Here is an 11,244-nt window from a genome sequence, read left to right on the forward strand (position 1 = left end):
AAATCTAAACTGCAATTTAAACATTTGGAGATTAAAGCTCTCTGAAATAATACAAACAGTACCTAATTAGGCCCCTTCCACACATGCAAAATAATGCGTTTTCAAACCACTTTCACAACTGTTTGCAAGTGGATTTTGCCATTCCACACAGCTTCAAAGAGCACTGAAAGCAGTTTGAAAGTGCATTATTCAGCATTTGCGGAATGAGCCTAAGTTTTTAGCAAAGAATGCCCTCTGAACCTTAAGTAGCCATTTTGGAGGTTTCTAGCAACCACAACAATATTGCTGAGTTTTCCAGTAGACACACTGGAGTTACTTCCGAGACATTCTCAATGCATGATGGCAATTGTTTGCAAATGATTGCTATAGTCGTGTGTTGAGAGTGCATTAGCCAACAATTTTTGAAAGCAGCCTTAAGAGCCAGCAAGGGTGGATTTGGAGGCCTAAACGGCCCTGTCATGTCACCTGAAGTAGAAAGACTTGCCATAAAGTGGCTTGTGGCAACTACCAGGAACTCACTGACCTCAGAGCCATGCAAAAAGTATGTCTCTAGCCCTCTCCCTTGTGAAAATATGCCTTTCTCCTTACTTTTGCAATGGAATGAGAAAAAGACTTTTTAAAGCTGGGAATTCAAAAGAGCTAGCATACATACTGATATAACAATATTGTAGTGCTTACTTCTTTTTTTAAAAAAAGACACCCCCTCTCCTCCCCCAAGGCAGGGGAATAAAACCCAGCATAGGAACAGGGTTTGGGAAAAATGGCTACCATATGGATGAGAAAATCCAAATTCCACCCCCACCATCTATTCATACTTTGCTGTGATCTTTCCCAAATTTGGGGAGCAAACTGGGTTTCACAAAAGCCAGGAAATACTGTGGGGAAGCATGACAAAAATTCACTTTCTCAAAGTATTGACCCCAGGGCAGATACTTAATGGAAATGGCCTGGATCTTGGACTAACCTTGGACTAACTTGGACTAACCTGGGACACAGTACATTGAGTTTCAAGGAGCAAAAGCGAACCTCTGATGTATGGGCATGCTTCCGCTTAAGGAATGAGAGCTTCCTTGTAGGTGAAAAAAAATCAAAGGAACATTTCTGATCTGCAACTAATTCAATGGCAACTGATTTGAAGTGGCAGGGCACTTGGATCTGCCTACTTGGACCTGATTAGAATACTGCAATGTGTTCTGTATTGGGATTCCATAAGGCCATCCAGAAGCTACACTTGGAGACTGGAGTGGGTTATAGGGACCGTATCGCTGCAATCTTGTTTCACCTACATTGGCTTCCAATTTGCTTCTAGGCTCAATTCAAGGTGTGATATTAGCTTTATAGCTTGGGACCAACATACCTCTTAAGGACTGCCTTCCCCCATACAAACCTGCCTGCTCGCTCTGGTCATTCTTGGAGATCTTGCTTCAGTTGCTCTGCCATTTGAGGCTAAACAAGTAGTCACCTGGAAAGGGGCCTTCTCCACTGTGGCACCAAAATGTTGGAACTTCCTTTCTAAAGAGATCCACCTGTCTTAATAAGTGTATTTTACCAGCAGGTGAAGACTCTTTTTTTTGCATTTGGCATACCACCAATAATGGTATTGGCTGTCTAGTGTTATGTGTTCATGTTACCGCAGTGAGGGCAGCAATAAAATTGAAGCCACAAAATTCAAATTGAAAATAAAATAAAGTTTTAATGCGGTGGAACAGAGTTTCGTTTGGTAGAGAGTAAAGTCAGCAGCAGCTTGGTGGTACACTGGCACACAGGCGCAATGCACACTGAGCACCAGGCAAGGCGCAGAGCCAAGACTGGCAAAGCTCTGAGGTACTGAACACAGAAAAGTACAGACTTCTTATAGTAACTTTTAGAGGTTACATTACGGATTGAATTATACAGTAATAATACAGGGCCATCAAGGCCCATCCATTAAGCTTCTTCTTCCGAGATGTCTGGGTCTTATCTTTGGTCAGGAAACACCTCCGGATAGTTGTCCTTATGATAACACAGATGTTTGCCTGCTGGCTCTTATGCATATTCACCTTGACGTTCTGCCGTGTATCTGGCTGTTAATGGTATTTCTGGCTTTACAAAATACCAGTTTCATGTTTTTAATGGAATTTTAATAATTTCAACTGTATTTTAATTGTTTTACAGCACCATCCAAAGGGCCAGACACCCAGTCGTGGCCTCTTTGCCTTGCTGTTTTGAAGGGGGGCTTTTCAGCGGCATGGGGAGTCCAATTCCTACAGATCTCCAGGCTTCGTAAGTGTCGGTTGCGTCATTTCTTCAGTGTATTGAAATAATTTCTTCCGCGCCTTGTGGAGAAAATGGCTGCTTGAGGCTGCATGGAAGCCCGCAGAATTGCTACCAATAGCAAGAGGAGAGTTTGAGTGTGAAAGCAAAGTTAGCGCATTCCTGAAGGTAAGGAACATGCTGTGTTTGAGGTGGGGCAGGAATAGGGTCGCCAAGCGCCAGGTGGGGCCCTGGAGATCTCCCAGAATTTCGACTGATCTCCAGGCATCCTAAGTTGCATCACTTGTTTGTGCATTGAAATCATTTCTTTGCTGCCTGTTGGAGAAAACGGGTGCTTGGGAAAGATGGAGGAGTGCAGGGTGTCCTAGCCTGCTGAGGTGGTCTCCTCTCAGTAAAGATGAGTCACCCAGGCTGCACCATCAAAGGTGGTTCTGGAGCTGGAGTTGGCAACGCTTGGCAGGGCTGCGTGTGGTTGCCAGGACTCTGGAATGGAGAGATTCGGTCTGGGTCAAAGACTGGCAGAGGCTGGCTGACCCAGTATCGAGGCAGCTGACAAAAGCCTCCTCGTTTGCTGGCGTGAGGGAAGAAATCAGGTAGCGCAATCCATTGAAGAGAGGGGCTGGAGGCTTTCTCCGTGCCTATGGCCATACCACCCTGGACACGCCCAATCTGATCTGATCTTGAAAGCTACGGAGGGTCAGGCCGATATGGCTACCTATATGGCTCCAATTTGTAGACTACTAAAGTGCAAAGGGTTACTTTAATCAAGCGCTCAGTGAATACTGCATTGCTTGTAACCACATCAACTGCAACCATAAAAAGTAATATAGTAGCAAATGTAGTGACACACCAGTAAGAAGCAATGCTGTTAGCTTCTGAATGTTGAATCGTTGCTATGTCGATATGTAATGAAGGAAGAAAAGAACAGTCCCCAAATGAGTTTGTCTAGATGACCCAGATTTTTCCCAGCAGTCCCTTGAAGAGAGGCGCTGGAGACTTTTCACATGCCTACGGCCATACCACCCTGAACACGCCCGATCTCGTCTGATCTCGGAAGCTAAGCAGGGTCGGGCCTGGTTAGTACTTGGATGGGAGACCGCCTGGGAATACCGGGTGCTGTAGGCTTTTTTCGTTTTGGCCTGCGGGAGTCGCTGCTGTGGCGCCTCCTTCCCTTCTCTTTTTGGCTTTGCTCACACCAGCAGCTGGGTCGTAGCCCAAGAAAACGTCCCACGCCGAAAGGAGTCAGTCACCTTGGCACGCGCTCCCAGCGCTGCAAAGCTGCACTGCCACTCAGAAAGCTGGACAGGCCTTTTTATCCCCGGGGCCTTGCGTTGTTCCCAAAGCCTCAGCCGTTTGTGGAAGGTCTTGGGGCAGACTCCTGCAGATCTTCTGGGGATGTTCCTGGGCTAAGGGACTCTAGGAAGGAAAGGAAAGATGAGACACCTAAAGCCTTCCATTACTCTTTTACACCTTATTTATTTCCTTAAACCCTGGCCTTCATCTCCAGCAGGGATCACCACTGGCTTACCTGCCTCTACTGATCTCCATGTAATTTTCACAACAACCCTGTAAAGTAGGTTATACAGAGTGCATCCATGCTGTCCAAGGTTACTGTCAACTCCCAGACACCAAGCGCACCCTCTAGCCACTATCACGCTGAAAAGGCTGTCCCCAGTTTGGGAAGATGGCAAAGTTTAGTCTGCAGAAGGTGTGTTTTTCCAAGGTGGAAAAGAAGCAATTGATAGGAAGCATTCTACTGTGTGCTGCCAAGTTTGGGAACTTGCATTCATGAGGCCATGTATAGAATTATAGAGTTGGAAGAGACCCCAAGGGCCGTCAAGTCCAACCCCCTGCAATGAGCTGCAAGGACAAGGAGGAGGATGCACTCTGTATAATCTACTTTACAGGGTTGTTGTATCACTTTCAATGGTGATAGCATCACTTTCAGTGGTGTTTAACTAGAGAGCCCAAATTCTCCTTTTAAATCCACCTTAAAGGGAGCATCTGGGGTTCCCAATTAAAAAAACATTGAAAGTGATGCTGTTTTGTGGTGGATTATCCCCCACCCTGAAACAGCATCACTTTCAATGTTTAAACTGGGGACCTCAGATTCTCCCTCTTAATCCATGCCAAAGGGGGGGGGGGTTTAAAAGGAGAATCTGTGGAAATTTGGGGGGTGCCTGCTGTCAGGGGTGCAATTGTTAAGCTAGCAGCACCAAACTTTCAGGGTATCTTTAGTAGACCCTCCTGATGATACCGTCCAGGTTTGGTGAAGTTTGGTTCAGCGGGTCCAAAGTTACGGACCCTCAAAAGTGTAGTCCCCATCTTCTATTAGCTACCATTGGAAACGATGGGGGATGGGGCACCCCCTTTGGGAGGCCATAACTTTGGAACCCCTTGACCAAACTTCACAAAACCTGGGTGGTATCAGTAGGAGACTCTCCTGATGATACCTCCAGGTTTGATGAAGTTTGGTTCAGGGGGGCCAAAGTTATGGATCCTCAAATGTGTAGCCCCCATCTTCTCTTAGCTCCCATTGGAACAATGGGGGATGGGGGCACCCCATGGGGGGATGGGGGCACATAACTTTGGACTCCCTGAATCAAGCCTCACCAAACCTGGGTAGAATCATCAGGAGAGTCTCCCTAAACATCCCTGAAATTTTGGTGCTGCTATCGTAAAAACTGCGCCCCCTGCAGGCCAAAAACCAAAAACCCCCACTAAAAATACAAGAATAACCAGAAATGGGGGGGGGGGGGTAAAGCTTCGGACATGTAATGGGGGGGGGGTTTGAACCCAAGAACCCCCCCTTACCTACGTCCTCGGCCCCAGGGATAAAAAGGCCTGTCCAGCTTTCTGAGTGGCAGTGCAGCTTTGCAGCGCTGGGAGCGCGTGCCAAGGTGAATGACTCCTTTCCGCGTGGGATGTTTTCCCGGCTGCTGGTGTGAGGAAAGACAAAAAGAGAAGGGAAGGAGGCGCCACAGCAGCGACTCCCGCAGGCCAAAACGAAAAAAGCCTACAGCACCCGGTATTCCCAGGCGGTCTCCCATCCAAGTACTAACCAGGCCCGACCCTGCTTAGCTTCCGAGATCAGACGAGATCGGGCGTGTTCAGGGTGGTATGGCCGTAGGCATGTGAAAAGTCTCCAGCGCCTCTCTTCAAGGGACTGCTGGGAAAAATCTGGGTCATCTAGACAAACTCATTTGGGGACTGTTCTTTTCTTCCTTCATTACATATCGACATAGCAACGATTCAACATTCAGAAGCTAACAGCATTGCTTCTTACTGGTGTGTCACTACATTTGCTACTATATTACTTTTTATGGTTGCAGTTGATGTGGTTACAAGCAATGCAGTATTCACTGAGCGCTTGATTAAAGTAACCCTTTGCACTTTAGTAGTCTACAAATTGGAGCCATATAGGTAGCCATATCGGCCTGACCCTCCGTAGCTTTCAAGATCAGATCAGATTGGGCGTGTCCAGGGTGGTATGGCCATAGGCACGGAGAAAGCCTCCAGCCCCTCTCTTCAATGGATTGCGCTACCTGATTTCTTCCCTCACGCCAGCAAACGAGGAGGCTTTTGTCAGCTGCCTCGATACTGGGTCAGCCAGCCTCTGCCAGTCTTTGACCCAGACCGAATCTCTCCATTCCAGAGTCCTGGCAACCACACGCAGCCCTGCCAAGCGTTGCCAACTCCAGCTCCAGAACCACCTTTGATGGTGCAGCCTGGGTGACTCATCTTTACTGAGAGGAGACCAGGAGTGGGAACACTACTCCACTCCTCATTGAAAATTCAAGTTATTCTCATTCTCGTTTTCACGTTCGAACGTGGCCTTGCATAAACAATTTATAAAAATCATTGAACCATCGTTTTTTATTCATGTTTCTCTGTAGCCACGCCCAGCGTGGCACAAAAAAGGCTGTGCTGTGATGGGGGGGTGGATGGGCACGGGGCGCATGCCAGAACTGGGATGAAGTCGTGTTTGGCACTTAAGCCATGGGGAGTTCTTGCTTAAACCGTGATTTTTTGTGTGGGTATCATGTGATACATTGACCATGGGGAGATTGCCAGTATGGATCAAAAAAAGATGTACACAAAAGCGAATGTATACCCAGGTGCAGGGCACGGATTTCTACAAATCCACCAGAACCCAGAGGTTTGCAGTAGGTATCTACTGGTACTCAAATATGCAGGGAAATATGCATTTTTAAGAAGTTGAGAACAAAATGAAAAGTTTGGTGGTTTGAACAGGCACACTCTCCTTCTGTTGCTGAATTTGACGATATGCAGGACACACACTCAGGAACCCACATTATCCTGAATCAAATCCTTGGTCCATCATGGTCAGTATTGTCTACTCTGACTGACTGGGGTTATCCAGGGTTTCAGGCAGAGATCTTCCACCTCACCTTCTACTTGATCCTTTAACCAGAGTTGTTAGGGTTCGAACCTGGGACCTTCTCCACGCAAAGCAGATGCTGGACCACTGGTGCCAAACAGCCACTTCCCAGGAAACATTGTACCCATATTCTCTACCTGAATCACGCAACTTGCATTGGCAAATTGCTCATGGGGAAAGGGTTAAACCCAGGATTGAGAAATGGTTTTGATTGGGGGGAAGGAAGCTAGTGGGGGAAAGATGAAGCTGCCCTTGCTCAAGAACATGGGACAACTTTGTTCAATTCTCCACAAACGATTTCTGTGAAGAGGGTCTCTTATTTCTTTGGTATTATATGATAAGCTACATAAGTTACATCTACCACATTTGTATTGTCCAATAGTGTTAGGTATTTTCTTTTATTTATTTATTTAATTTATTTATTAGTTCCACTTTTATACCGCCCTCCCCCAAAGGGCTCAGGGCGGTTTTATTTATTTTCTTTTTGTCTTCTGTTTGATTCAATTAGTTGTTGTCTTCTATTTCCAGTTCGTCTGTAAGCGATGCGTGGAGGTATAGCGCAACCTGAAACATGTGAAATGATATGCCATTGTTTGTTGATAATAGACTTAGGAGCAACTCATCACTGTTTGTGCCACTAAGTTGGCAACTCAAACCAGAGGGCAGCCATATAGAGACACTGGAAACGTGGACTTCCAGTTGGGGAACTCTGGGCAACCTTTTTCACTGGAGCCCCCTTGATGTGACGGGGAGAGGGACTGTGGGGATGGCCCCGGCCCAGCGGAAGATCTTCTCATCTGACAGTTGCAAAATAGCAAGGGCTGTAAGAACCTGTTTGTGCCCCTAAGCTGGCAACTCAAAACAGCAGGCAGCACGGCCTGAGAAAGGAGCAGGACTTAAAACAGGCTCCTCCCGGCAATGTCGCCTACTAGTACTGGCTCAGAGGGCTAACCAGGGTCTTGGAAAGGATGCCTCCTGGATAGAAAAAACAAATGTGCCACCAAAGGTGTCGTTTCCCCTGCCCCCCACCCGACCTGGAAACCCCGGAGGAGGTGCCAACACAGGGGCAACGTGAACAGTTTAGGGAAGGACTGCTCCCAATGACCCAGGTGCAGATGGCAGCAAGACACCATGTGGAAAAAACCAGCCAAAGGCATCTCCGCCCAGCCACGCATCTACAAGCGTGTCGGTTCTGCGCTAATTTGTTGGTCCAAATGCAGCCAAGGCAGCCAATCGTGCCCTCTCCTTCCTGGCAAAAAGCTATAATTGCTCAACTCTCCTTGCACACATACACTGGCGACCCACACAAGCTGCTGGGTTCTGCACTGTGCTGATATATGTAGTTCAACTGCATGCAAATGTGAAAAAAATGCCCCCATGATCAACGTGAGTGCTCGTTGGCATTCCTTCCAGAAAGAAGTGGCTGATGTCAAATGGCTTGTGCTTTGTACTGGGGGCTTGGACGGTCCTTCCAGAAAGAAGTGGCTGGGGTTCTGTCCTAGGCTCCTATGTTCTATTCCATATTTTTTAATCAATGACTTGGGTGATGGAATCGAGGGCATGCTGCTCAAATTACGCCAAATTAGGAGTAGCAGATGTCCCAGAGGACAGGGTCACAATTCAAAAGGGCCTGGACAGATTAGAGAGCTGGGCCAAACCTAACAGAATGAATGTCAACAGGGAGAAAAAGAAGGTACTACATTTAGGCAGGGAAAAAAATGAAATACACAGATATAGGATGGGTGACCCCTGGCTTGACAACAGTCCATGTGAAAAGGATCTGGGATCTAGCAGACCACAAGCTGAACATGAGTTAATACTGTGATGCGGCAGCTAAAAAGCCCAGTGTGAATGTGGCTCACACCAATAGGAGTACCACTTCTAGCTCATGGGAAGTCACAGTACCACTCTATTCTGCATTGGTCAGACCTCATCCGGCATGATATATTCAGTTCTGAGCACACTAATTCCAGAAGCAGATTGACAAGCTGTAGTGTGTTCAGACAAGTGCAAACAAGATGGGGGAAAGGTCTGGAATCCATGCCTTATGAGGGAACTGGGCCAATTGGCCATGCTGACAGAGGCTGATGGGAATTGTAGTTCCTGAACATCTGGAGAGCCGCAGGTGCCCTACCCCTGGTCTGGCTGTTCTCAGCCATGTTTATGGTTTTGTAATGAATTCAGCAAGTAGGGTACAGCGTAGCAAGATCAAATTAGAAAATCATCCTACCTATATGTCTCCAATTTGTAGACTACTTAAAGTAAAGCACAACGTGTTTTTTTAAGTGTTCAGTGAATAAATCACTGCTTGTAACAACGTCAACTACAAACGTAGCAAATAATATACTAGAGAACGTAGCGACACACACTTAAGAAGCAATTCCGTTAGCTTCTCGATGTTGAATGGTTGAATCGTTCCTATGACAATATGTAAAGGAGGGGGGGAGGGGAAACGGTCCAAAAACAAATTTGTCAAGATGATTGAGATTTTTCCCAGCAGTCCCTTGAAGAGAGGCGCTGAAGACCTTTTGCATGCCTATGACCATACCACCAGTGGTGGGATTCAAATGATTTAACAACCGGTTGTTTACAAGCGCCATTTTAACAACCGGTTCTGCCGAAGTGGTGCGAACCTGCTGAATCCCACCACTGCATACCACCCTGAACAGGCCTGATCTTGGAAGCTAAGTAGGGTCAGGCCTGGTTAGTACTTGGATGGGAGACTGCCTGGGAATACCGGGTGCTTTAGGCTTTTTTTGGCCCCGCTGCTGTGGTGCCTCCTTCACTTCTCTTTGTCTTCTTCCTCGCACCAGCAGCTGGGCTGCAGCCCAATGAAACATCCCACGCCGAAAGGAGTCATTCACCTTGGCAGGCACTCCCAGCACTGCAAAGCTGCACCGCCACTCAGAAATTTGGCCAAGCCTTTTTCTCCCCGGGGCCTTGTGTTGTCCCCAAGGCATCAGCCGTCTTTGGCAGGCCTTGGGGCAGATTCCTGCAAACTTTCTAGGAATGTTCCTGGGTTAAGGGACTCTGAGAATGAAAGGAAAGATGCAACGCCTAAAGCCTTCCATTACTCTTTTACTCCTTATTTACTTCCTTAAACCCTGGCCTTCATCTCCAGCAGGGATCACCACCAGCTTACCTGGCTCTGTTGATCTCCATGTAATTTTCACAACAACCCTGTAAAGTACGTTCTATGGAGTGCATCTGTTCCCTCCACAGGATGCGAAGCACACCCTCTAGCCTATCATGCTGGAAAGGCTGTCCACAGTTTGGCAAGGTGGCGAAGGTTTGCCTGCAGAAGGTGTGTTTTTCCAAGGTAGAAGGGAAGCTATCGACAGGAAGTATTCTTCTGTGTGCTGCCAAGTTTGGGAGCTTGCATTCATGAAGCCGTGTGTCCCCAAACTGATTCTGCAGGGAGCAACTGGCCGAGGAAATGGCTGTGGCTCCTGGGCAGAATGCTGCTTGAGTTGGCGTGGAAGAAATGGGAAGAAGAGAGTTACAGTGCGAAAGCAAAGCCTTCCTGGAAGTAAAGAACATGCCCTGTTGGGGGAGGGGGAGGCAGGCAGGCAGGCATAGTGGTGCCAAACTCCAGGTTTTCCAGAATTCCTACTGATTCCCAGACTTCATAAGGGGCCCCACGCCCGAAGCCAGAACATTTCATCCCCATGACATAGTATTTTGGACCAACCCAATAGTGCTTTAGCAGCAGCCCAGAGGCGCATTTAGGAAAAATGTAGCCCTGTGAAAAATCTGAGTCGCCCCCCCCCCCCACATATGGGCAGCCACCCACCCCCACCACAACCAAACAATTTCTTTTGCCCCAGGTCATCAGGGAAGGAGGACAGGAGGGATTTTCCGCCCCCCACATGACTAAATGGCCCCAGCCCAGGGACATTTGACCCCATATGTCCCTCTGGGCAGTCTGCCCAAGCAGCATCCGCAAGCATTACTTGACATAATCAGCGCATTGACGACTGTCATTTCTTTCCAAGGAAGGGCAGAAATCGGCCCAGCAGCTAAAGCTTTGCACAGGTGCCTTGAGCAATGAAAGCCACTTGGAGGCTCAAAGCATCCTCAAGCTGTAGACCCATAAAGGGAGCACTGCTTCAATGAGGACAGGCAAAACAACCTCATCCTGTTTGTTCTGAGTGGAGTGATGCTTGATTGACTCAAGACCAATGTTGGCATATTCCTGAGTAATTGCAACATCCTACAGAGACCTGCTGGCATACGTCTGGTTGTTCTGAGGCATGTTGTCAGGGAACGTAGTGACACGCTGTTAAGAAAGCAATGCTGTTAGCTTCTCGATGTTGAATGGTTGAATGGTTCCAATGTCAATATGTAAAGAAACAGTCCCAAAATAAATGTGTTAAGATGGCTGAGATTTCTTCTAGTAGATGCTTGAAGAGAGGCGCTGGAGACGTTTTGGATGCCTACGGCCATACTACCCTGAACACGCCCGATCTCGTCTGATCTCGGAAGCTAAGCAGGGTCAGGCCTGGTTAGTACTTGGATGGGAGACCGCCTGGGAATACCGGGTGCTGTAGGCTTTTTTCGTTTTGGCCTGCGGGAGTCGCTGCTGTGGC

The 11,244-nt window shown here is 47.6% G+C and overlaps 3 non-coding genes across 3 annotated transcripts; 2 read left to right on the plus strand and 1 right to left on the minus strand.

Annotated features, from left to right (window-relative positions):
- Window positions 1–3,259: 3,259 nt before the first annotated feature.
- On the plus strand, window positions 3,260–3,378 carry LOC125441375. The gene has a single exon (XR_007245838.1). It is a non-coding gene; the product is annotated as a 5S ribosomal RNA (ribosomal RNA).
- Window positions 3,379–5,266: 1,888 nt separating this feature from the next.
- LOC125441377 lies at window positions 5,267–5,385 on the minus strand. Its single transcript, XR_007245839.1, has one exon. It is a non-coding gene; the product is annotated as a 5S ribosomal RNA (ribosomal RNA).
- Window positions 5,386–11,089: 5,704 nt separating this feature from the next.
- LOC125441399 lies at window positions 11,090–11,208 on the plus strand. The gene has a single exon (XR_007245855.1). It is a non-coding gene; the product is annotated as a 5S ribosomal RNA (ribosomal RNA).
- The last annotated feature ends 36 nt before the right edge of the window (window positions 11,209–11,244 follow it).

This window comes from Sphaerodactylus townsendi, linkage group LG11 (genome assembly GCF_021028975.2).
Source record: "Sphaerodactylus townsendi isolate TG3544 linkage group LG11, MPM_Stown_v2.3, whole genome shotgun sequence".
NCBI lineage: Eukaryota > Metazoa > Chordata > Lepidosauria > Squamata > Sphaerodactylidae > Sphaerodactylus > Sphaerodactylus townsendi.